A 26,489-nucleotide genomic window follows, 5' to 3' on the forward strand; every position below is an offset into this window, starting at 1 on the left:
CGCAGATTAATTTCAGTAAGAACCGAGGGCCACTCTTTTTCCGCCTCATTATATAGTGTATGACAAGGAAAACAGTAACGTGCTTTGCATTGTGACAACGGATCTTCCACACAGTTGGCCCGTTTGTAAACGTTCAGGGGGCGTGTTTTTTTCGCTCTCGTCCCCAAAGAGTCCAGCAGACCCCTCGTTTGCCCTCCGCTGATCGTGACAGAACTTGGCAGTGCTTGCCCTTGAAGGTTTCTCCCGTATCCGAGCAAGTGGCATATTCCTGGTGGTGTGCCATCTTTCGTTTTTGTCATTATCCCAGGGGAAGTATTAGACCCACAAACAACAACAAGATGGTTCATTCCAACCCCCCCAGAGAAGAGAATTTTCTTCAAGTGTCGAGCATGTCCCCCCTTTCGTAAGGCTCGCCTTGCAGGAACGAAGCACTGCCCCACGATTTCACCGCGCCAGCGAGACGCTGTGACAGAAATGATAGTGCCCTCCCCCCACCTGTTTGGCTCAGATGGTACAGTCTGCAGAGGGACTCCTGTAATGTAGCACTGCTTATCAGCCCCTTACAGATGCCGAACAGTGATTACTCCGCTGTGTAATTGAAATCATTTTGGATTTGTGATGATATCTTAGCCAAGTAAGTAGCGACATCCACAGCATGAAAATAAAAAAAAAATGAAGAGCTCCCTCCTCCCCCTCCTCTGCCAGGCTTGTTTATTTGCCAATGTGCTTCTATTGGAGGCAGTGGCTGATGGGGAAATGGTGTGAACACTTGGAAAGAGTGATGCTGCGTTACATCTAGAAAGGTAATTTACTTCGGCGGCATTTCGCAGCGGGGTGCCCGCACCTTTATCCCACAGCGCCCCTGACCTGCTGCCATATTTCACGTAGATGCAGAAAATGAGATGACTGCCAGAGGTGGGGGACCCTGCTATGTCTGCAGTCTGACTGCCCTTTGCATAAAAGTGCCAGCCGACCGAATGTGGCTCAGAACATTATTGTGTGTCCCCGCGCCGCGAGTAACCTTGCCTCTGTGACCCCTGGGATTCGCTGCCTAGACTTCGTGATGCTTTGATGTGAATAGGGGGTTCGAGCAGGGGCAGCTGCACAACCTGCCTACAACTCCAGCTAGGCAATGAGAAATGAACATATGTGTGTGAAATAAAGTCGTGTTGTTCTGTCTCTCATGGGGTTGATTTAATGCAAGATAGCGCTGTTCGCATGCAATGTGGGTTGCTTGAAGCTGTGTCCAAAGTCGCCTCCAGCCTAATGGCATGTTCGCAGTGATATGCTGGCAATTCAAAGATTCAACTCTCTTCAAGGTTTCTGGGTAGGCATGGGTTCAAGACCGGTTCTTCCCCCTGGCAGCCGGCATGCCCAAAAGATGCACACACGGTCACCGAACAGCCTGTTTAAATAATGCACCGCAAGGAGAAGGGCTGAGGGGGGAGTGGGGGGTTAGTGAGGTTGCTGATGTCTTTCCATCGTCAAGAATGACCCGCAGAGGCTGGGCAGAAGAGTTGAGTGGGGTGCGCAGGGGCGACTTTGAAGCGCCGCCTGCCTGGTGGTAGGTGGTCCTGCGTTTCACCTGCCTCCTTTGTAGACAGAGCTCCTTCTGTTCCCAAGTCTTTGATTTTCTGACTACAAGTTGTTCTGCTGCCGCTGACTGGAGCAGGCTGCTTTTTTTCCCCTCTCTCTCTCTTTTTTTTTTTTTTTGCGTCGCACGTCCTTACCTTTGACTAATGAGACGGTTACACCAGGCGGGCTCGGGAGCGAGGAAGAGGCAGCAGCACGGGGGATGCCTGGGCTGTGTTTAACCTTCCGGTAGTGGGTGCAGCCGCTAATGACATTACGGCAGGAGGCGAGCGCTGTCCTTTGAAAGCTGTGCGTGTCCGCGGACCGTCGCAGGATTCGCGGCTCGCTCCGGGGAGGACCCCGTCCATCGCCGCCGCCGCCGCGTCAAGGCGCCCGCAGTGCCGGTGAGCGATAGATGCATGCCATTGCCACCCCCTTTAGACACGCACGGTGGGCATTTATGTAACCTTTGCTTCGCAAATATGTGTGTGTGTGTTGTGGGTTGGAGACACTGCGAAAGCATTGATTGCCTTTATTCATTCCCTTGTTCTATTATAGCATGTTAATCCCGTAATTTCAGTCGGGTGCTTAGTTTCCCGAGCGCCCCTGGGTTGGTGTCCGCGAGCATGCCGGCGAAAGTTGAAAATAACGCTGCAGTTACTGGGTATCAGCTTGGCTGGGACCTGGTATGCTGCAGCCTCGCTCGATGCAACCCACTCTCCTCGCCCGAGATGCCAGCGCCGGCCGAAGGTCACCCGCGCACCTCGCAGGACAAGGTTACGCGCCTCCTCTCCTCACACAGATGAGGGGAGCGGACTTGCTCAACCTGTACCCGAGAGAGAACGCGTGTGGCTTGCGCTTGTCTCATTTCGGTGGGGACTGCTACCTGTGGGGGGGAAAACGTGGGGGAGGGGAAGGGGCCTGCAACAAAAAGCCTCTCAGGGGTGCATGCGGACAGTATTACAAAATAATCTATGTGGAAAAACCAATGCCGAGGTGTTCTAATTTCATACCATTGATGCCTATCGGAGCTCTCCTTGGAAATATGTAAGTTCTCACGAACGTGGAGGTAATCTTATTTAAATGCATTCCTGTAAGATCTATAGAGAGAGAGCCTCAGAGTGGACCATATAGCGATGGGTAGTGATGTTTACATTATCAATTGGAAGCAGTGTAGTGAGCCAGGGCTAGCTCCACGGCCGCCAACACCTGTGCGCTATACTCGCTGTTGCTGGGTCTCCGTGAAGTGACCTTGTAGCTGAAGTTTCCCCACACTGCATTGTTAACACCAGGGCATGGCCGTGCGATAGCATGACCGAGGGGCATGCGGCTTTTAACGGAGAATTAACCATCTATAGCCTAACCCCTTCCTTGCCAACCAAGATCGTGCAGTATTCTCGAGCTTACAGCCCCCCCCCTCCGATGTGTGTGAGTGTGCCAAAGCCCCCCCTCTTCTGGCATCCCACTGGCATGGGCTCCCGTGTCTATCGATTATGCGCCTCCGCGCCATCGTTGTGTGTGTGTTATTACTTCTGAAGAGTTGGAAATGTATTCCGATGTCTGCTCGAGTTCTTGCAGCTCTAGCCTCCGGGGATGTCAATTATTCTTTCTTTAGGTACAAACATAAATATTTCAAAGTTTGATGGGAAAGCATTAAAAATGCATCGCGCTGCAATTTAAAACTAGACTCTGTCCTCACTATAGATGCAACCCAACTCCTAATACATGCATATATCGTGTTCCTCTCATCCCAGCTAAGTTCAGCGTCCGTGCTGGCGTCCAAAACTCGCCTTTCAGCAGAGTGCTTTCATACGGAGGTTTGTTTGGGGAGATGAAGGTGGGCAGAATTGATGTGAGCCTGAAGAAGGGCAAAGCCGATAACTGACAGCCGTAACACTTCACTCCGGTATTGGGCACTCAAGGGTGCAATGTTCGCCCGAGAATCATCAGTGACCGCCCTCCACATTTTAGTTGATTTCTAGTTTTTTGCATAACTGCATTTATTTTCGATGGTAGCACATGTGGCGGCCGCAGGAGAAATAAAACACAGACCCGACCCCTCTTTTTACAACGGATGAACCCATACCCTCTTCATTGAAGTGTGGAAGCAGTAACTAATTTTGTCCCTCCATTTTAAGACTATATGTGCCATAGGCAAGCAAGAAAACATTGAGACCGAATCAAGAATGAGTTTGTTAATAGGGGGAGAAGTGTGTTTTTGTGTTTATTTGCAAAGGTGGGGGGTGGGCTAGCAGGGCAGACATGTGGTCTAGCGGCTGAGCTACTGTCTTGACACTTCGAGACCTCAAATCAAGTCCTGGGTTTGTCACTTTCCTAAAATGTATGATTCTGGGCAAACTGCGTTCGGTATCTCTTCCTCAATTTATTACCCAAAAAAGTGATTGTGCAGTAGTGGGCCTCATTCTGAGTCGGGCGGTCCGCAAATAAATTGCCGGTATAGATACCAGCACTTTACCAGACCGCCCGACTACGGGTTTGCCCGTGAGGCACCTTGGCCTACCTCTTGCTAAAAGCTGGAGGTAACCCAGGCGCCCTACCGGCATGACGGCAAATCCCCTCTCATGGAGTCTTGTGGGACTCCATGAATGGGGATTTACTCCGTCCTGTCGGCACTCGTATTCCAGCGGCAATGTGGCCGTACGGAGGGCCGGTAAATGTGAGGACCTGCTCTACCGCCAGGATACCGGCATACTCGGAATGAGGTGTTCTGTCCTGTATAGTAATAATTCTTGTGTTTTCACCAGGAATCCATTTTCATAGTGCTTGGTAAGCGTTGTTACTCAATGTCAAAATGGCTGACTGGATCGGGATGGTGATGGGCTGAGTTGACCCACCCGGGTATCGAAATCATGACACAAGTTATTGTCCAGGTCCCAAGGCAGGGGCATTCTGCATGACCTATCCTCCCAGCTTTAGTTCTAATTTGGTGTTCCCTACCGCTTCTCATCAAATATGGGGTGTATCGGATCAGGGAGTCTAGTGGTCATGTTTAAAATGTGGTATTTCCAACACCTCCCATTTTAAAATACCATCTAATCTTAAATATGAAACAGCATCGCATGGGATAGTCACTGACTGATGTTCAAAGAAAATACGGCATAGGGTAAATATGGGTTATTTATGGCATGCAATAATTGCTATGTACTCAATCTGTTAAATATGCCATGCAATCCCAACTTGGTTTTTTGGAATAGGTGTTATTTAAATACCACATTTGTTAAAGCCATACTCATAATGAGACTCCTTCGAGCTGGAATTAATCAACATTGTTCTGTTCTGTGCGCAAAACCTCAAGCGCGACACGTTCTTGCTGCAATAATTATACTCTGTACCTTGCTGCTGGATTCTGTGCTATATCAAACACTTTATGTAATAAAGAAAATGGGACGCATGTCTGGAGATTGATAAAGTGTTGTAGCTTTCAAGTTTCCAGGATTGTGAGAACGTCACATCAACTCCTGGGAACCTTTTGAAAAGGTCTCTTCACTTATGTAATCACCTTTTTTACTCTAAAACATATAAAGTTGCCCCATAAATAAATAAAAGCACGTTTAAACAAGCGCTTCATGCGCATTCTCCCCTCTTTTAAGTACTGGATAAATAGATGATCTTACTACCCGATGTAATGCTTTTCAATTTAAAGGCTTCAGAAGGATGTTGGATTCATTAGGCCATGGCAGAATCCAAACGTGTGTCCTGCAGGCAGAAGCCAGCTAGGTTCTTGGGGCAAGCTCTTAACTTGGTGAGCTTTCATCATCTTTGCTATGTGCTTCTACCGCAAAATCATGCTTCAACCATTTTTCATGCCACAGCTTTACTGCTACAATGTCATTAATCTGCACCTTTCAAGCGACTTTGCGTAAACAGAATGTGGCACACACATTTTCTATTAGCACCCGGAGTGGGGTGCAGCCAATCAGGTTCCTTGGTTCGCTGGCTGATACTCCTGATCTCAGCCCGCGTTCCATGGAACCCGATGGCTGCTACCCCGCCCGCTCTGCCATCTTCTCAACACCCACCTACTCTCTCCCTTCCTTTTTTTTTACTAATGCCAACCCCCTTGCCCAGCCCCACTTACTGTGGCAGCTGCCCCAACCAACCACCTCAGCAGCTTCCCAGCATCTCTCTTCTCCAGCCACCATGGAAATGGAAGAGGGGCTCCTTATGGAGCCCCGCCTTCCACAACCATGGTGGGCATCTTGGCACATTATTTTCATTCATTGAACAGGACGTGTGCAGCGTCACATTCTTTGAATGAAAATACTTTTTTTTCACCCCCCCCCCCGCCTCCCCGGTTTACCACTTTGGTAACCTGGGTGCTAATACCATTAGTGGACCGTTCCATGGGCTATACCCGGAGGTAACGTCCCAGTGCCCCCGTTAAACTCCCTTGTGTCGCTCAGGCCTTTCACTTCGGCTGCCAGGCCATTACCCACCGGTATAGCCAATGGAACAGGTTGCTAGCACCATAGTAATGCTAGGTTTACCCTGCACTCAATGCTTATTCACTCTTTCCATCACATTCTAACCAAGGTTATAGGCGGAATTATGCTATGTTTATGCACGCTGAAATGCAGTTTGCCTGTGCACAATTTATATTATTTATTTTATTATTACATTTATTATACGCCCAGACCCTGAGGTATCACAATCTCATTAACACCAGTGCAGATATAGGACCTGATTTACAACACCTTTTTCTATGGGGATTTCCCATTCAAATGTGCTTTTGTAAGTCAGACCCATAGTGTGGAATGGATTTTGAAATAGGAACACAGTTCACCTTATTCACAAAGTTGACTAGCACATCTTTTTAAGGTGCCGTGTGCTGCCGTAGATGATGTGCTTGCCATCTCTCTTACAATGGGCCTCATTAGGACCCAGGCGGTAAGGGGTTTACGCCGGCGTAAACCATGGCGCCCCTTACCGCCTGAGTACGAGTTCCCTTAGCGCCATGGTGATTTTAACGCCTGCTTTTAGCAGGCGTTAAAATCCATGGCGCTAAGGGACCTTGTTGTTAATTACGCCACCGTAATTTACGGTGGCGTAATTAACGGCTTCCCCACTCCCATTATGCCCTATGGGGCCAGAAATGGGAATGGGGAAGGGTAAATGGGGATTGGGGACTTACCGCCCCGCCAACCTCGGAATGGGGCGGTAAGTCCGCCAACCCCCATGGCGGAGTTGGCAGCTTAGCGCCATGGACCATGGTGCTAATAGCGCCATGGTCCTCCGCCAAGGTCCTAATGAGGGCCAATTAGTGTTGGGAACGTGCTCCTGACACCAATGTATTACAGGCTCCCAGTAACTTCATGGATGTTGGGAGCACACTTCCAAGTGAAAGGTTCTTACAGGGACTGTCACTGTGAAATGCGGGCAAACATAAAAGCAAATATGTCTATCCCTAATGGAAGGTTAGAAATGCAGGTGGGACTGCAGTGGTTTCTAGCACCGCAGTGTCACTTTAAAATGCACGGACGGGTCAGAAATGTCCATCTTGTGCACCCCTATGCACCTTGTTCCAAAGAGATGCATGGACGTGTATTCTTTCTGCACATTTTTGGAGGACATCCGATTTGTGAATTGCAGGACATTGCCCCTGATTTATGCAGTTGTGCAAAGAGGATGCAATAGGACACCTGCATGTGCATATCTATGATGCACACATTGAAATGCCTCTTGTCAATTCTGCACAACTTTCTTTGCACAAGGCTAAGATCCCGTGAATGACATCACTTGCGCTACAAAATGTTTTGAGAATTGGGCCCTTCATTGTTACAAGAGATGCTGTAACGTAGAAGAGTCAAATAATTGATATCACACAGCATATAGAGAGAGCCTGACCCTTATGTGAGGCAGTTCGTTCTGTGCTGCAGGACTGTGGCTCTGGGAATTACCGGCACAGTACATGCTGTCGCATGTCCAGACTCTTTTCACTGGGGTGGCCCAAATGGTGCAGTGACTTATACAGGGGGGGGGGCATGAAGTACGAGCGCACACACGTAATGATCATAGTTTAGGATACTTGGGTGGCACCTGGGGTGGCCAATCAGATTCCAGGGATAGCACGTCCCACCCCAGGCCACTCACTGGACAAGCCTACGCATACATGTAGTAGGATAACATGGTGCATTCGAGGGTATCTAGTCAATTCATCTCAACCCATTCCATCTAATACCATTCCATCGAAATGTTTCCATCTACACAATGTCTATTTAATGCATGTTTTTGGGGGGGGGGGGGTAAAGGGTTAATGTTTGTTCAGGTGCATGTTAAAGTGTAAAGAACGGGAGTTTGGGGGTTTACTCCTTTACTTCCCCCTCGCCCAAAAACAAGAAAAAAAACAAAAAAATCCATTAGATGGACATTTTTTTAGATGGAAACATTTCGATGAAATGGAATTAGATGCAATGGTCTTAGATGAAATGACCATAAACCTGCATCCGCTGTTGCTCAAAGTTTAAAGAGGCAAAAGGGACTAATTTTCCTTTGCCAGAAGTAAACATGTGATGATAGGAAAACGAGAGTCTTAACTCATCGTTCTAAGAAATCTTGTTTTGTTGCTAGGAGCAGTAAGAAGCTACACGATACAGCTGTGTTTGCTGTCTCATTGAATAGTCCATTTCAGGTTCTACGCCGGGCACATCATGAATACACAAGAGAAATACTTGCATACAATGTTATTTGCTAATTCTTTGGGTCGTTCTGTGAAAACATTTGTATTCCATTATCTGGTAGGTTGACAGATAACTGAGTTATAAATCATTTCACTAGAATCCTCCATCTCATCATTTAGTTACCTGGCACGTCTTCAAGCTCAATGGTACATTTAGTTGCTAGGATGGGAAGGATTTCCTCTGCTAACTATAACTATATAACTATATAGGGTACTGACTTAGTTATATGAAAGCACAGAATATTGAACGCTAAATGCCCAATCAATAATTAAGCAGAATGGTGCAGAAAGGGAAAGAAAAACCCTGGGCAATATATAACATAAGGAACGGTCGTCCAGGTGCTAAATCCCCAGAAGTACTTAACTCAACTATTAATGCGCCAAGCACCAGTCACATATAAGAAGTGTTAGCGCAAGTCCACGATGATGTGCAAGGCAAAATTACTGTGTTTTATCGGATTGTGGCAAGTGGTAAGGTATCGATCTCAACGTTACCCGATCAAACCGCAGCTAGTGAGACATTGATAGGTAATGTAGCATTTAGGAGTGAACAAAGCATGTTTGCAGATATAGATAATAATTATTTGTTGGACCTCTGTTATTCTCTGCAGCAGCAAATTGTAAATGAAGAAGTACCCACTAAGGTAATCAGTGGTAACAAGAAAACAGCCAACATTGCACTCACACAGCCTATCCTTAGAGCTGAAATAAAAAATATCCGGCTCTCTGCTTCGCCTAATTTGTTTGTAAACTCTGAAATGACGGAAGAAGAAAGCCTACAAGAAATAATGTATCCATAAAGGCAGAACTACAATATTTTATGACAAACATGCAATTTGCTTTGAAAGTTCTACTAAGGATATGCGGGAAAATACATGAGTAATTGAAAGTTCACCCTTCGCCAACACCATTATCAAATGTGACCAGACCACATGTGGAAGTGGTAACTGGGGGAGGTGTGGTGGATACAGGTGATGATAATAATACAGGTATTGAGGCAATTGAAACATCAGTATGCTCAGATCGCCTTCTTACGAGAAAGCAAAGACGACAAGTGGTGAACAAGAAAATGTTGCAGAAAGAACAGAAGGTGACAGGAAAAAATTATGATCTGCCAAACAAAAGCAAAAGTAATACATGGGAAAAGAAAAGAGACACCCGTGTGAGGAAATGGAAATCACGGCAAGCTGGCACGTTAACAAATTGGGTTACTGGAGAAGAGAACAACCAGGAGTAGGATATTGTGGCGCTGGAAGGGAGCAAAATATGTTCAGATTTGGACCTATCTGTTGTCTCCTTGAGAGATAGGATTACTCCACCCAAGAACGTTTCAGGGCGAGGAACCCCTGTTAAAATTTCAGCTGGCGCTACTGTGAATGAAAGGTGTTTAGTATTTAGAGACTTCACCAGAAAAACTGCAGTTGCTGGGTTAATCGGTCATCATGGCTGTCAATACTTAAGGGAATCCCATAACTTAGAATGTTGGTTTCTGAGGATTTTGTTTTTATGGATCCATTAAAGTGAAGGAATGCAAATGTTTCGAATATCCACTGTAAAAATATGGGCCTAGTCGTGTTGATTAGAAAGTTTAAGTCACTGTTGTTGGCCATTGATATAGCTTTTGATGTTGACTTGAATTTTAATGAACCAGATCTACCATGGGAATCTAGGAATTATTGTTGTTCAACTCAGAGGGTAGGTACATCAGGCAACCAATGATTGCTGGTGTTCTCCTCCTGGAATACCCGGGGGTTTAGTCATCTGTTTGGAGCTAGAAAATCATGCTGTGCCATGGCTGAGAGTAATATCCTTCTTCTACAGGAAACATGGCTAAGTTTAGACTTTATTGCCCATGGGTTTATGATTCATCAGCAGATGGCTAATAGAGGAGAGAAAAGAAGACCTTATGGGGGGCTTATAATTATTGTGAGGAATTATTTTCTATCAAAAAGGATGAATTGTAAGGAGGTCTTGGAATTTCTGATGGCAGTAGAGACTGAGGGCAGCAAGAGAGATCATTTTAGGAGCATGCTGATAGTGAATTTCTACAATCCACCGGGTGTGAGCGGGGGTACGGCTATCAGAGAAGCACTAGGAGAGCTCCTTACAAGTTGGGCAAAAGGAGAGGAGGGTGAATACATAGTGATAGAGGGTGATCTGAACTGCCACTGTGTATCCCCTAACTATCCCTATGTTTCTGATAATGTATATGAGAAATGTATTATGAAGCAGGATGACATGAATCGAGAGGGAAGACGTGGATGAACTTGTTGCAGAGTTCGAATCGATAATGCTAAATGGGAGGACAAAAAATGATTGTCCAGTAAATTATTCTTGCCATTTGGGTAAAAAGAGATCTACCCTAGATTATGTATTTTTATAATCCTACATTTCCGCTGGTAGTACAAAGCTTGTACATTAAATGTAACACTTATAGTGATCATGCAGTAGCACAACTGGTCTCAAATGATATGATTGGTGAGCGTTATTTCTGTAAATTAGATGTGATAAATGTTAATCGTACAAAGAACTGAATGAGGTAGATGCAAAGAAACATCAAAAGCAGGTAGATTATTGCAAAAGGTGGGTCCCCATCTGCCCGGGGACCTTGCAGGCCTAAATGTTAATGAAATCGAAGAATGGATGAAGATCTTCACAAATCGAAGAATTGTATAGCATATAAACCAAGCATGATTATAGATAAAAAGGTCCCCTCTTATGATAGGAAAATTAGGGATCGGAAAAGGAAAATGAGGAGAAAGATTCACAGGGCTAGAAGAAGCCTTGAGGTCAATAAAGTTTTATTAAAGGTCATAAAGGCAATTAAGTGTGAGGATGTTATCTGGGTTCAGCAGCATAAATATGCAGACAGACTGTCTAGATGGCAGCAATTGGTGGCAGCCCTATCTCTAGAAATTCCAGTTCAATTTGGAAAGTGGTAGCTTTGGTTAAATGTAATAAGAAATGTGAAAATGTGAACCTTAAGTGCGAGACAGTATGTAAAGAATATATTGGTAAGGCAGTTGGAGAGGGTCCTATAGTTGCCGCAGAGATTATGTTGTAATGGGATTCTGGAGCCTAATACGTATTGAGGAAGAAGCCCCGAGCCCCAACAGACTCTCGAATATAATCATCAGACAAGAACCATTTACTTGGGCCACAATTATCAAAATTCTATTCGATAAAGTGATGTTATCGGGACAGATCCCGAATTCTTGGAAGACTGCTATTACAATACCAGGTTTTAAGAAAGGTGATCCTTTGAATTTGGGCAACTATCGGCTTAGATACCACAGGGATATTATTTGCAGCTTCTCTCTTAGACAGGCTTCAAAGTTGGCTAAACAACATTGGTCTGTTAGATAATTTTCTTTCTGGGTTCCGCCCAGGATGTAACACAATCCAACATATTACATTGATAGAGCATCGGAAATGTAAGCCCTGGGCTATATGCCGTCTTTATTGATTTTCAGGCAGCTTTTGACTCTATTAACCTTCATAAGCTTTGGTTAAAGATGGAAAGCTATAACTGCCCTAAAGACCTTTTATATTAAGTCAAAACAATGTTTGAGGGAACATCCCCACAAATCTGCTTGAGTGAGAATGGAGTACTCACAGAGCCCATTAGCATCATGAGAGGGGTCATACCATAATTTTCATTGGCCCCTCTGATTTTTAATATCTACCTAGCGTATTTACCAAAGGTCTTGACTGAGTGTAAAGGATGTCCCCCAAAAATTGGTAGGTATCATTGTCCATGTTTGGCATAAGCTGATGGCCTTGTTATCATAGATCATACTATGGTGTGCCTAAATGGGGCCCTTAAAAGACTCTGTAAGTATGCAAAGGAGAATTAATTATCTATAAATATGACTAAAACTAAGGCAGGTTTTTTTTAATAATAAGCATTTGAATAGGCCAAGAATTACAGCATATGAGAACACTGTTGAGTATTATAGATTTGGGGCAGCACAGAGGTATTGTAGAATTCATTAGAACTCCGGAAATAAAGGCTGCACAATTAACGTGTGCAATTTTCCAATTTACAAAGAATGTAGGGGATTTCGTTAGGAGGAACCCGTCGCCTCTATTGTCAATGTTTTTGTCTGGCAATTGTGTATGATTTGGAAGGCCTTACTGTGACCAAAGGGTAGTGGTTACATATATTGGAAGGCAAATTCTGGAAAAGGATGTTTGGATTACTACATGGTATCTCGAGGGCGATAACATGCCTTAAACTAGGGTTGATTTCTATTACTTCCATGCTTAAGAAAGCTCAGTTAATATTGTATATTGGAATCATGAATAGTTCTGATAACATCTGCTTGCTAAGCCTGAAATAAGATATATTGGCAGGCAAGGGGCTGGTATTTGTAGATGTGTTCAGGACATCTTTTGATGAAGTTGTATGGGAACCTGATTTGAATGAGACATTTTATGTGAATAAGCAAAGATTGACTAAGAAGTTGAGCATTGGGATTGGTGCATGAATTTCTCACATTTAGCGAATCATGAACATTTATGATTTTGTAGGTAAAATGGTATATACTTTTAAATGGCCGCAATCCTACTTAATGTCTGTCCGTCCTGTAGGGTCCAAAGGTTCATAATTCTGTTACGAATGAATATGTTGCCATTAAGATCATGTCAAGTCCCAAGACTAAAAATACCTCACGAAGAACAGTTCTGTTGTATATGTCAATTAACTACTAAACCTGAGACAGCTAAGCTTGTCCTGACGTAATGCATTGTTTTGCGAGATTAAATAGTTAAGGGATTGGGTACATGAGTGTAATACAATTAAAATCTACCGATTTTGGTTTCAATGTTTGAATGCTACTGTTATGGCCACTCATTTAGCAATGTATAGTATATGGCTGGTGGTCCAAAACTATATATAAAATGAAGGGTTCCTTTAAAGATAATATCTATGGCCGACTATGCACTATGGAAAATATCATTACTATCGACCTCTTTCCTAGAAGAAATGTGTTAGAAATGTGAGGTTGGGTATGCATAATGTAGAACATGTATATAAGCTATGAATTTGTATGGATTTGTATGAATTTTAATTTGTTTGAATTTGAATTTGAACTTGTATGTATGTCCTATTGATACTATTGTCACATTGTTATTGATTGTGGTTAAATGTGATTTTAGATGTGATTTAATGTTCTCTTTTATAGATTTCATGTAATGGTTATTTTGATATTACACAGCCACAGTAGTGGCTGTGTAGTTATGGTTAAGTTGCTAATCCCATAGGAAGAGCACTTTTTGGGCGGCTTATAACTTTGCTCTCCCTGGACGAATCCCAACCAAAATATGCAAAAAAAAGTATATGGCCCACTCTAATTGTATATGCAAAGTTTGGTGAGGTTTGGTCCGGGGGGGTCAAAGTTATGGGGGGGTCCCAAAATTTCTTTTTTCCCATACACTGAATGGGGAAAAAACTTTGCGCACACCTACAGCCCAAACCGCTGGATGGATTTTCACCAAATATGCGGCAGGAGTAGCGGCTTGGTCCAGAAAGCGTGCTTTTGTAAATTTGGTGAAAACCCGTCCAGTAGTTTTTAAAAAAATGATCAAAAAGTAGGTCTAAAAAAATCAGTGATATCTATGTCCGCTATGCGGACACACTTCCCTGTTCGCTCTGTGGACAGGAACCCGATTGGTTTCTGTTTGAATTAGTTTTCTTTTACAACGTTTTCCTTTTTGTGGAACAGGATATGTTTTTAGATGGGGGTGTATAGTGAATGCAGTCTATTGTATTCTAAAATGAAAGGAATATCAGCGTTTACTTTACTTGCATCAAAGATGATTAGAAATAGACAGTCAAGTGTACGTAAGCGTGATAGTGCTATGTAGCTCATGCCTTCTTTAAAGACTGTGTTTCCAATATTTATCAATGCTTTTTCTAGGGTAAGACCTTGGGCCTCATTTGCTGTTAACCCTTAACGCCTGATTACCATTTTAACGCCTGCTTTTAGCAGGCGTTAAAATGCAAGGCGCTAACCCGCCTTGGTGCTAATTACGGCACCGTAATTTACGGTGCCGTAATTAGCGCCTTCCCCACTCCCATTATGCCCTATGGGGCAAAAATGGGAATGGGGAAGGGTAAATGGGGAATGGTGATTTACCGCCCCACTCACCTTGGAATGGGGCGGTAAATCCGCCATCCACCATGGTGTAAACATAGTTTACACCATGGTGGTAAAGTAGGGAACTTACCGCCTGGGTTGTAATGAGGCCCCTTGTGATTTGTGAATGGTGACTGCGTATGCTAGAGTTAGGGAAAACTGTTCTCTGTGTACCTACATGTCTTTGAAAAGAAGGAATCAAGCTGTTGAGCGCCCTATCCTTTTTATTTCTTAAAGTTTGTCAAACAGAATATTGACAAACTGAATGTTGTTTTCACGGGGGTATGTTTGAAAGCCAACAACTGTACCCAGTGTTCCTTTAACTAGTCTTTAACTAGCTCCACGCCAAGGTTACGTTTAAGCATTACTCTACAGTTTAAGGATAATTTTAATATTTTCTAAAAACCAGCTGTGTTGGAGAGAGAATTTGATAAGGTACTTAGTCTTGTTGTGGCTTGTTGATACATGGGTAGTGTCACACCATATACGTCCAGTTTGTCTGTTGAGCAAATTTCAATTATTGGTTGCATTTCCTTTTTCAACATTGTTTCATTGAATTTGCAACAGCTTGCAAGAGTTGGCATTAAGGTCATATAATTGACATTTTTGTGTGCTAATTGTTCCATGACATCAGTAGCACATGAGTTATGGCCATAAAGTGCATGGATGTGCCAGGTTTTTAATATTGCTTGTGCTTCTTGAGATAGTACACCAACTCTAATACTTTTTAAAATATTGGCGTAAGTGAGGTCTGCAGATTGGCACATGTTTTCTGTTAATTCTTTGTATTGGAAATGTTGCCAAAGGTTTACATTTCCTATGCTGCCAACAGTTTTACAGCAGAGTTTGTGTCCTAAGGTTTTAAAAATAGATTCACCTTTCACTGGTGTCAATTCAAGAAGATATCTGAACACAATAATGTGTTTTCCTCAAAAGAGCACTTTGTAGTTTGTTTTAAGTACTTCCTGCAATCTCAGGTGAATCAAAGCCAACATTAGGTTGGAGACCATGCTCGATTCATCTATTAGTAGCATTTTCATTTGTTTTAACACTCTGCGTAGTTCCATTGCAGCTTCTGTAGAAAGTTTGTAATATTCTAATTTGTTTTGGTGTTCTACTGGAAGGAGTAGCAATCGGTGTAAAGTGACACCGTCTATGTTGTAGGCAGATAAACCTGTGGGGGCAGTTACAACAGCTGACAGTTTGTCGTTTGTCAATTGTTGAAGGAACTTGCTGATGATTTTGATTAAGAATGTTTTGCCTGAACCAGCTTCATGACAGATGTATAGTAGTTTAGGTTTGTAATTTTGGCAGGTACTTTCTTTATTTTCATGTTTTACACCATGTGCAATTTGTTTTGTTACTTCTTTAAAAATGGTACGCTGCTCTTTGTTCAATTTTGATTTTATTACAGTTAAGTCTTCTGTATCTCTTCATAGTGACACATCGTGTTCTCTACTTCTGCCATAGCTAATTCCACCCCATTTGCTACTAGTGGCTGTCCCAGTGATTCTTGGCTTCCTGTTACAGAAGGTTGACTACTGTTGGGAGTGTCCTTATCTAGTTGAGCCTGGAGTTCTTCTTCGTGTTGCTGTTCATTGTGCAACATTGTTTTGTTCTGTGTAAAGTTTGCATCAGTGATAGTGCTTTCATTTGCTTTGAAAGTGTCTTCATATGAGTCATAGTTTTCTAGTATCTCTTCTTCATTTCTCCATGGTTTCAAAAGTTGTAGTAGGGACATGTAATATAGTTCTTTATGTTGAGGAGTTTTTAATGACAATTTGATATGATTAATTAAGCTTCGTTTGGTAAGTTTCACTAAGCTGCCTTCACAATTTTTCACTCTATATCTACCTTTTTTCATCGGGTTTTATATTATTTTTGTTTGTGTAGTTTTGGGCTATGTGGTATAGACAAATGGTTTCCAAAGTGGTACTCCTGTCTGGGTAGTATGTGTCTAGTACATTGTTTTTCAAAATGTCTTGGCTGTTGGGATCATTTTTGGCTATTTTTTCTATTTTGTCGTATGATTTCAGAACTCTTTTTCTAGATTTAGCAGGACCAAGACTTAGCCATACTATATTTTCAGATTTTCCATACAAAGCAGTACCGGTTAAATGATCTGCAGCTTCATAGGAGCCACATTCTCTATGAGAGAGCATTTTTATGCCTAAGCTATACAATTTCTGAGATAGTGTTTTGTCCGATGATAGGTCATTCCAGAGATTGTGGATGATTTATTCGAGTAGGTCTTTGGCTGTACCATGTAGAAGATTGTTATTTAAATTGGCTAGTGCTAAAGCAGGACTTTTAGCATAGTGCAGTTTATAGACTAGATTTCTTATAGTTGAATGATGTGTTGATATTTTGATATGATGGAAGGTGCTTTTGCAAATAGGTCCTGAAATGCAGGCTAATGAATGTCCTTGCAGTCCTGTGTATTTTAGCACTGGACAGTTATCCTTATTTTGCAGCAGTTTCATTTTGATTTTGTCTTTGCCTTTCACATACTGATTGAGCAACTGGCACACAGATTTGAACATTTTTTTGGGTATGTTACATATTGGCGTGCATGGCCATTTGTATACTGGACGTTCTGGTTCAGTTGAATGGAGAGGTAATTCTGAGTTCTCTGGGGATATTTTTGTAAGCTGTATTTCTTGTTGCATTATGGTATTATTAAGTTTTTCATGACCTTGTCCACTGCTATGTATGGCAATTGTGTTTGTTTGGTTTTGTTTGTATGCTTCTTCATTAAAATATGGTTCTGTGCTCGTGGTGTGGCTCCATTCACCTCCACAGATATTTAAAAAGTTATTTTTGCTGACATTCCATTTATTGAGAAGTCTTTTTTATAATTTAGTAGTTAGTTTTGTTAGTGGTTTAATTCTGTTTAACACTAAAATAAATAACTTTCTTTTGAGTAGGATTTCACTGTCTATCAAAGCTTCTAAGATTAATTTTCTACGGTAGGTTTTAAGGGTTGTGCATGATTTGTCTCCTGTTGTTAAAACATTCTGAAGGACTCTGTGGCGGAACATTTTTGCTAAAATATTTTTTTTGGTATGGTTACTTCCTAGTATATCAAGATTTATAGGAGCAGTTTTAGCAGTTTTGGAAGCTGAATTCTTGTTTCTGTTTCGTTTTACATTTTGATAGAGGTGGCAAAGTTTCTGTACTGGAAGCTTGTTTTGTTTCCCTAAATGACTGTATTAGCTGTTTTGTTTGAACTTTTTGTACACACTCTGCTAGAGATGGATGCTTATTTTGGACACTTTTATTTTCATTTGCTGTATTTCTGCATTGCTTTCTACGGACTTGCTTTTTGGTATGCATTCTTTGGGGTCTGTTGAAAAAAAAAGAAGGTATGGGTTGGGCCGTTCCGCAATGTATGTGTGTTGTGTGCATGAGTGTCTGAGTATGGTGCTAAAGATGTTTGTGGTGGTGTGTGATTGTGCATTGGGCAGCTACAACTAGTTGGGAAGGCTATTCTGCTATTTGCGTGTTACTATAATGCAGTTTTGATGATAGTAGAAACTGAGCTCGTGGTGAGGAGAAGCACTAATACTACATCTAATGGTATCAAATGAAAACAGTTCCTTGTTTTGTAATACTGACATTCTAGGGGTTGAGCAATGTTATTTGTGTTCCAAATAACGGGGATTTGTGTGCCATTCTGCCTGCTAATCCCTGTTTAATAAATGGGGATTTGTGGGCAAAATGGTTTAGAAATCTCTGTTTTTTTGGTGTGCAAATTACATGAATGAACTACACAGTGTGTTTGAGTAACAGTAAGAATATTAAGGTAGTATTGTACTTGCTCTTTTTTTGTGTAATGTGCAGGTTTCATCGGATATGTTGTTTGCAGTTCAGATGCAGCTGATTTTCAAGAGCGTGGTCTTCACTGCAATTGTTAAAGAAAGAAGTTAGTAATTTTGTGTGTTTATAGCACTGATGTTAATTTAGACGTTGATTTTTATGTTTTTGTAGTAGTATTCGTGTTTGATATCTGAACCTAGTGTATGCATGCATTTCATTTGACTATGTGCAGCCTTTATATTTTATTTACAATATGGTAGTTCAACATGGTTTGCAAATGAGTAGAATTTTAAGTGTATGAAATTCACTTGTTTTTTAAAGCTGTGTTGTAGATAGCAGACAGGTTTGGAAATGACAGTTGATTATAGTTGATGGGAAAAATTGCAATACATTCATTTTATAGGTTATGCAGGTTAAGTGGCATTACTCTGTTTATATGCATTCATAAGAGTTGTACATGTACTGGGAATAAAATGTGCATACCTGTAGTTTGTATTCATGCTTGTGGATATGCATGCAGCTGTAAGTAGAAATCTTGAAGAATTGTAGAGTAGTATTTGTGGCAGGTGCTTTCCAATTATATGAAACTTGTACTCAGAGTGATCAACAGTACATTTGAAGTGCGGAACTCTGATGATGGAGTTAGATGTAGAGGTCTTGGATGTGATTGGTGGATGGTTGTGTGACTGCTTAGCTCTATCCAATGAGGGAATGGCACCGGGATGGAAGTGGAAAGGGTAGAAGGGCTGGCCAAGAGTTACGTGCTCCGCGGACACCACGGCTGTCTGCGGGCAGGGCGTGCCACATCCAGGGTTTTCCAGCAAATCCAGCATGGAAAGGGGACTGTAGGGATCAGCCAATCATATGTTGAGGTTGTGGATTTGTGTTGAAAGAGACTATGTGTAGTGAAGATGGCAGAGGTTGAGAAAGTCAGGGTGTTGGTGCTTGGAGATATGTTCGTTCATGCTTTACAGCAGTATGCTCAATGCAGGCATGTGGTAAACAATTTCAATGTTAAAGGAGTGGAGGTGGTGTGGAGCACTGTGCCTGATTGCAATGTACAGGGAATTGTACAAGTTTGTGAAGATATGGGCAGGATGAACAGTCCACATCTGGTAGTTTTGTCATGGCCCCTACTTTGTTGGCAGATTTGGAACACTTGGTTCAAGCAGTAATGAACATCCTTCCAAAGGCCAAAGTAATTTTTCTGGATTACTAACTAGGGCACTATGGGACAATAGTTCTGTTTTTTGTCCTCAGAAAAACATTGGTAGGTGTGCAATCAACCGAGGCATGTGTGCTTTCATGCTTAGAGCTGGTATGTTTTTCTGTAATAATGAGAACATTGATTCCAGTAATGCTATTTATTTAAAGAAGATGGCATTTGCTTATCTTTTATGGGAAATGCTATTCTGTTTTGGAATAGAAGGGTTGCTTTGGAGAAGGTTATGTGAAGATTTTAGCAGTAAAGTAAGAAGAAACCCCCCACCAAAAAATACAAACTAACAGGTGTCTGTCAAGCATCTGCAAAAAAAACCCCCAAAACCAGCTCTTTTCAGAGCCAACCTCAAAAGGGATATGGGGCACACTATTTAAATTTACATACACCACGCTCAGGTTTTCGATATGTCCGTGGACAGCACGTATCACATACTGGGGTTTTGGGGTGGAGAGGCATGCAAATGCGAATGAACGGAGCTAGGGATTGGTCAGTAAAGTTTACTGGGTGTGTTGTGTAAGGAGAGAGTTTGTCAGAACGTCTTTTTCCTGAGAGAAGAACAGATAGCTATGGCTGTGTGTTTCCGAAAACAGATTAACTGGATTTTGGGAGACTCATGGATACATTGGTTAGAGGTGCATGCAGAACGCTGTGGATTAGCTACAGATCTTGGATTCCCTCATGTGGAAGTGCACTGGCATGGAGTGCGTGGAATGAAGTGGCTGGACTTGGTACCTCTCTGTGCTACTTTAGAGACAGAGCATCATCCAGACATAATAATAATTCATTGTGGAGGGAACAGTTTAGGACATGTGTCTGGAATGTCTTTGCAATTTGCAATTAAAGAAGCACTTGGGAAGGTCATGGCCATGTTTACAAATTCCCAAGTAATTTGTTCTCGTATTGCGCAAAGACAAATATGGCTGCGTTCTTCTTCATTTGGTCCACAAATGGAGAAAGCGAGCCGCAATTTCAATAAGGCTGTTTGTTTGCATGTCCTCTTTTCACAATGAAAATATTATGTTTCGTAGCACATACATTGTTCGCAGAGATGGAGTCCATCTTACTTATGCTGGCAATCAGATTTTTTTGAGAAATGTACAAAATGCATTGCACCCTTTTTTATAATTACAGTCATCGATTTTGCAGTAGATGTTGACGATGTCAAGTTTTTCAAACACACAAAAACACCACCAAAAGGCTCTTTTCAGAGCCACCACTTCCTCCCAGAGAAAAGTGCATTGGTTTTGCTAGGGCAGCACCCTAAAACTTTATATGTCCTAGAACTGTCCGCGGACTTCTAAAAAATGCACAGGGCCCTGCACTGTTTATTTGCCACTTATATTTTTAAATTGTGAAAGGCGGCTCTGAAAAGAGCCTTTTTTATGTTTGTTCTTTTATATTTCTTTGGTTTTTTACCCACGACACACTATGAGAGGAGGGGGAAGGAGGATAATGAAGGGACACCAACCACAGGGATAAGAAAGGGCAGGTGGAGAGAGGAAGATGTAGGATGGGCCTTACTTAGGTAGGTAGCAGGTCTTCTAGTGCTCTGTGACCGCAGTCTCGAAAGCACTTCGAATTGTCTCCCCCCTGCAGAGTACTACGTCGCAGTACATACACAATATTGTGACCCTCGAAAGGTAAGGGTCAACAGCATTGTGAATGGCCTGTGAGGCAGCTGGAGGGATGCGCTCTCCCACAGGAGTGTATCTTGTGGTGAGAGGAGCGGAAACGGAGCATGTGTTAGAGGAACTAAAACTACTATGTTCATCATAAGGTAAAATCAGGTGTCGCTTCATGGATGTCGTACCAAAGGTGTATGAACCACGTCTCCCATGACTCAGCACCATTTTGCACTGGTTGCAGGTGACCTTCTTCGCATGTGCTTTTAGTACCTTACCATGAATGGTAAACAACCGCCACACCCAAGACTCCCGGCGATTGCTGGTAATAGGGCGTTCTTCTACTTCATCCTCTTCATCCTCTTCATCCTCATCCTCTACATCCTCACACCTGATCCGTCTGCAGGTCCTTGGGGAGGTGGTAGTGGTGGAGGGTTTGGGGTGGTGCTGAGGCAGATGTAGCAACAGCAGCCATGGATGCCATCAGGGTTGATGAGATAATCTCAGCAAGAGCAGCAAAGGCAGCAAAAGTCAATCTGCAATAGCCAGAAGCACAATTAAGATCAACTCTGGGGTGTGGCCTTTTATAGGGGTGGTGGGTGCGCTTCGCAGACAGATCAAACACACCCAAATAAGGTTAAAAAAGTTCCAAAAAGTATGTGGAAAACCAGGGTCATTGTCAGGGACATGTGCAATGGTGAATTTTTACTGTAAAATAATTTGGATTGTCTGAAAAAGTTATTTTAAAATGTTGGGGAACGGGACAGTGTCCGCAAATCAGGACGCAAGCTCAGCGTGGGTGTGGTCACATGATGACATTGGGAACACGTCCGCAAAGGGAACGGGTGTCAGCTGGGCACCAAATGCGCTTAAACGGTCATGCGCATGCGCGCAGGTGTTCTATGGACAGTGTTCAGGTCCTCAACAAATTAAAAGTGTGACACAAGTGAGACGGACAATTACGGACAGGCGCAATGTTCGCAGGACTTATGGGTGTGGTGCGCATGTGCGTATATGTTCTACAGACTGTACGGACAGGTATAGTGTCCTTAGGACACCTCCTTTTTGTTTAATTACGGACATCCCGGACACCGCACGTGTTCTTAGGACAGTTTCAACTTGCCTGCGGACGGTATGGACAGGTATAGTGTCCTTAGAACATCTCCATTTTGTTCACTTACGGACATCCCAGACACCAAGTGTGTTCTAAGAACAGTTCCATCTTACTTGCGAACGGTACGGACAGGTATAGTGTCCTTAGGACACCCCCATTTTGGCTGATTACGAATATTCCAGACAGGCGCGCTGTCCGCGGACACCCCAGCTGACTTTAAAAAAAAATAAGACACGAAGGATTGAATTAAAAGACACATCATATTTATTTTTATAATATACAGATACAACATTTATGAAAGAGAGGGGGAAGCAGAAACTGATATAAATATAGGGGAGTTAGGGGTTTGGAGGATGGGAGGGGATCAATGGATGGAAGTCTCATCAAAATGTTTTTCTTGGTGTTGATGGTTTGGGAATAGTTGACTGGGACATGGAGCAGGGGAACAGGTACATGTGGCACAATGGTATTTATTTTTTTCTTTTATGTGGTCCTCCACAAAATGTTTGAAAAGATTGAAATTTCCCATGAGCATGTCAATTTTTTGTTCCATGCGCTGCAGAATATTTTCCAATATGTCTTTTGGTGTATTATTTTCAATGTTTGTATGGTCTGTTAAAAAAAAATATATATATGTTAAGTGCACATAAAGTAATGATTAGTAATTTGCTTATGAAGAGACCATTAGTATTGCTGTCTTCAGACATTTCCTCACGTGGGAAATGTTCCTCTAGCCATTCCAAAGTACTGGACATTTCTGTGTAAAAAACAAAAATATATTGAATTTAGTGTACCTAATACAAAAAGTTTAGAAATATATAAGAAAAATAAAGTTTACTTACTAGTTTCTAGTAAGTTGTATTCTTACTGTTGTGTAGGTCTGCTGTTGCTCCTAGCTGTGCAATTTCTGTGAGGTAATTATGTTGGAAGCATATCTTTTTTGTTTTGGTATATTCCATTTTAGTACATGTGGTATTTAAATGGATGGTTGATGTGTTAGATATATAGATTCCACTTCTTATTTATTATTACATATAATGTGTTTATGTGCTGCTTTTTGAACTTGTGCAGTGCTTATATGGTATGCTAGAACAATTTAAGATACCCCATGAGTGTTTGGGTAGTGTTGATGTTGTCCGCGGCCGTTCGCGGACATACGCACAGTCCGCGGACATCAACATCATTAGCAGGGGGTTCAGTATGTTCTTTGTTACATGTATATAAAGTAAGGGAATCCTAGTAAACATCTATAAAATTCACACTATGAAAATGTATAGTCAGTAACAAAACTTTGTTAAAGGGACATTATGGTTAAGTTGCGCTACTAAAAACCTATGAAATTCAGTTAAAAAACTTTGTTAAAGGGACGTTATGGTTCCAAGTAAAACCAAAAAAAACCTGAAATTTGCCAGTTATGGTAAGCTAAGCAACCATAACTCGCGCCACCACCGTGCACTGCTAAAACCAACACCCAGGACATCAAAGATGACATCACAAATGTCACTGATGACATCACTGAGTCTCAAGGCTGTACATGGAGTATTTGCACAGCTCTGTTGGTCATGTCTGGAGACTGAGGTCCAGTTATGGATGCCTCTTATAGAAATATATGGCAAGCTTTGGTGGCCACGTGTGTAGTAATTAAACTGTATCTGGGGTTGTTACTTCAGAAACAACAGTTGGATAATTGAGCTACACTCTGGATATGATTCAACAACACGCGAGGGATTCACTGAACAGCAACATGAGACATAATTGTGTACCAGACTGTCATGAGTACGCATAAGGAAGCGCGCCTGCTCCTATAAGGTGCCTGTTCCTATTAGGTAGAGTCATTCCGTGATATGTCAATAAACTCACAAGCTCAAGGCATGTCTTTCAACTCCTCTCTACTGCAGATTCTTCACAGGTGATGTGTCACATATTTATGAAACACACACTTTAATACCAACTTATTTCAATGTATTTCTTTTTACAAAATTACTTGTAGTTTAAAAAAAAGAGAAATGAGACTAACTGATTAGACTTTATGATTTGCTCTGTGGGTTATTTATTGTTTTATATACCAATAGCATCCTATTATTCACCCACAATCATTCTGAATAAATATTTAAATTTGAAATTGTGTTTTGAATAAGTACACATACACGCATATGTTCAGCCTGGGGCTACCGTGTCCAAATTGGGCATCTCAGACAGGGGATCCTCAACCACCTCTAGCCCCGCCCATCCGGATGAGTCTTCCCCAGGACCACCGGGCTCATGTTTCAGGCCCTATCTCGACAGGGATCCCTGAAATAACATGAAGAGCAGGCACTATAACACCAACTAGAAAACACACATTCTCTTTGTTTATACCTTTCACTAAGCTCTAAGAATTATAGCTTTCAATGACTTGGTCAACCAACTCAACTTATTTCACAATGAAAATACACTCTCTGTATCCAATAATGATGGCGAAAGCGTATTTATTGTATGGAGCTGACGCCCACACCGACGCCTATAGGCGAGCACAACTGCACTTCATGACACACGTTAACAGTGTATGTAACATGTATTAATACATTTCTAGGTCATATCCTGCACTACCGGATGATTCTTCAGAAATGTAGCACCCAATTCCAGAAGTCTTACGCTGTAGGAGTATGTCCATTTAAAAGACTATGCCAGGAGGTTTGACAGCACATCTAGAGTGCTCTGCTCAGCATTATTCCAAATTCTGGAAGAGAAGAGGGGAAGGCCTATGTGCTCATTCAATTACAAACCAATCTTCTTTCTTGTTCTCCATTGTCTATTTCTTCTTGTTTATAAAGTCAACTTCAACCACATTTATTAACCTTTTAACAGTAATGTTTGTCATTATTTTGACATTTTCTCGGCTGGCTCTTAGATTTATGATTGGGTCTAGTATGCTGTATACATGTTAGAAAAACATCATTCTGTGGGCCCAGCTATATGAATTGACTCTTCTAGTAAGATGTTTATGTGGCGCAATGTATGGTAGTGTACCTGTTATTTGCGTCCTGTTTCGTGATGTTATTGTATGAAAGTCAAGGTCTGTTTTTACCTTAGTAGGTATTTTATATTGTATATACAAATGTACCTAAAACTTAAAAACAATTGTTTCGTTTCTGTTATAAATGGAGGTCATGTTCAATTCTTATGTTGCTCAAATGATTAATAAACTAATGTTCACTGGGTTTTTAAGGAGACGTGGAACAGTATGCTTTTTCTCCTCTTCCCGAACCTTGTTTTTCCACTTGCTAGACCCCTGCATACTTCCAGGTGAATAACACACCCACGAGGTGCAGACTGGCATAGAGTGGAACTTGCCACTGATTTCTTTTTTTGTGCAGGCAGACCTTTGTATCACTGTCCCATAAGGATGCAGGAGGATGTGCTTCAGGAGGCTGCCCTTTAGCTGCTCTGCAGTGAAAAGCAAACTGCTAGCAGGGGTCTTTCTCAGAACCCTGGCAGTATTGATCTACCAAAAACACAAATGCTCATGCATGCCATAAGCATTTCTATTATTCTTTGTATTTCCACAATCCACAAACAGGTGGACATGTAAAAATTGTATTCACTGTGACGGGCGATGTAAGGCTAGTCAAAATATGCCCACCTAGGTACAGGCATGGCCCAGACCCTGCTGCACCCTCCATGGAATTAGTGATTCATTTCAAAACGTGGTGCCGAGAAGCCCCCATCACAATTAAGAGCCTGATGCATGGATTTCATTGTACAGTTCAAAGTGACGTTGCACTGCCGAAAAGGGATTTTGCCCTGCCGACACAAACCCTGATTCATGGAACTGTGCAAAGAGTATCTTTGCAGTGCAAAGTCAGTGCAAAGACATTTTGTACTGCACAAATGACTATGCACTGACTTTGCACTGCAAAAATACACTTTGCACGGTGAATCCGGGTTTGTGTCAGCATTGCAAAGTCACTTTTCAGCAGTACAAAGTCATTTTGAACCGTGCAAAAAATTCCATGCATTCCATGAAGCTAGTCTTTATATGCTGTAGGGGATTTCAATCAGGCACACACCCAAGTCTCGCCCAGCATGTAGTGCGCAAATTAAATCCTTATTTATTTGTACCTATAAGTTCAATATTCTGAATGATATACCACTCCCCCCCCCCCCCCCCGGTCACACTGAACCAGGAATCAGGCTAGTTTGCAACAGTTAATCAGTTAATATTTACTTATTTAGAATTTAAAATCAAAATTTATTTTTAATGGGTGACAAGAAGAATAAATAATATCTTTAATGCACTGGGAATCAGGTAATGAACACCAAC

The 26,489-nt window shown here is 42.1% G+C and overlaps 1 protein-coding gene across 14 annotated transcripts in view; it reads left to right on the plus strand.

Moving 5' to 3' along the window:
• Positions 1-497: 497 nt before the first annotated feature.
• The window catches only part of ATP2B2 (ATPase plasma membrane Ca2+ transporting 2), a 2,164,916-nt gene continuing 2,138,924 nt past the window's right edge, over positions 498-26,489 (plus strand). For 3 of the 14 annotated variants that reach the window (XM_069643897.1, XM_069643905.1, XM_069643904.1), the window contains exon 1: positions 1,618-1,976. The gene's annotated coding sequence lies outside the window, so the exon portion shown is untranslated. Of the gene's footprint in view, positions 635-735; positions 804-1,610; positions 1,977-1,999; positions 2,023-26,489 lie in introns of those variants that run through there. The other 11 variants (XM_069643913.1, XM_069643908.1, XM_069643910.1 and 8 more) reach the window with 9 other exon arrangements.

This window comes from Ambystoma mexicanum, chromosome 2p (genome assembly GCF_040938575.1).
Source record: "Ambystoma mexicanum isolate Mex_15411 chromosome 2p, UKY_AmexF1_1, whole genome shotgun sequence".
Classification (NCBI taxonomy): domain Eukaryota; kingdom Metazoa; phylum Chordata; class Amphibia; order Caudata; family Ambystomatidae; genus Ambystoma; species Ambystoma mexicanum.